This window comes from Carlito syrichta, unplaced genomic scaffold, assembly GCF_000164805.1.
Source record: "Carlito syrichta isolate Samal-C Ts95f unplaced genomic scaffold, Tarsius_syrichta-2.0.1 Scaffold304591, whole genome shotgun sequence".
Classification (NCBI taxonomy): Eukaryota; Metazoa; Chordata; class Mammalia; order Primates; family Tarsiidae; genus Carlito; species Carlito syrichta.
Window position 1 is genome coordinate 13,670 of NW_007248687.1, and position 1,036 is coordinate 14,705.

Here is a 1,036-nt window from a genome sequence, read left to right on the forward strand (position 1 = left end):
CTTATGGTCAGGTGCAGTGACTCAGGTGCAGTGTCTCACTTTGGGAGACTGAGGCAGGAGAATCCCTTGAGTCCAGGAGTGGACAAAATAGAGAAACCTGGACAAATTAGAGAAACCTCATCTCAATATATGAAATAAAATAAAATCATCTTATTACCTGGAATTCCATTAAAGGTAAGTAATTCTTTGCTACCCACTGCACTTAAGTTATTTCTGAGAGCAGAACAAATACCTGAGATGATCTTTGAGTTCAGTTGGAGACTGGGTTTGCTGTTTCTCAGGCTGTAGTGCAGTAGCGTGATTATAGTTAGTTCAAACTCCTTGGCTCAGTCTTGCCTCAGCCTCCCAAGTCACTGGGATTACAGTTATACACCATCATGCCTGGCTAATTTTTGCATCTTGTCATAGAAACGTGGTTTCACTATGTTGTCCAGGCTGTTTTCGAACTCCTAGCCTCAAGTGATCCTGCCATGGCCTCCCAAAGCTCTGGGATTATAGGCATGATCATCACACCCAACCTGAATTCAGTTTCTGAAGTCTCCAAAAGGCTAATATGCTTCTCCCATGATCATATGTAGATCAAGGAGAAATACAAAGATTGCCCTAAGCCAAGGTGAATTAGAGCCTTCTGGGAGCTCTACCTCTGAGGTTCCATTCTCTGACTGCACTATTGGGAGTCAGCTTGAGGAGAAGTTCTTTCTGTCTTGCTGCCCCTTTGCCCCAGGGCCTGGGGAGCTCACGTTCCAGGGTTCTTGCTGAGTGTACTGATTCTGTGATAAAGAGTAACTGGGCTTCTGTGTTTTGGCCTGTAGTTCTCCCCGGTGAGAGTTGGAGAGTAAGGATTGATCTTGTGACAAAAGCCTTGATCACAAGTCACTGGAGAGGCCTGGGGGAGAGGCAGGGGTTTTGAAAGAGCCCTAGCAATAGGATGCTCCGTAGATTATCATTCATCTAGACTGAAAGTAATTACTCAGCCTGATGTAAATCCTATCCTATCTTGGAAGTGATACTGTGCACATTTTTTTTTTTTTTTTGT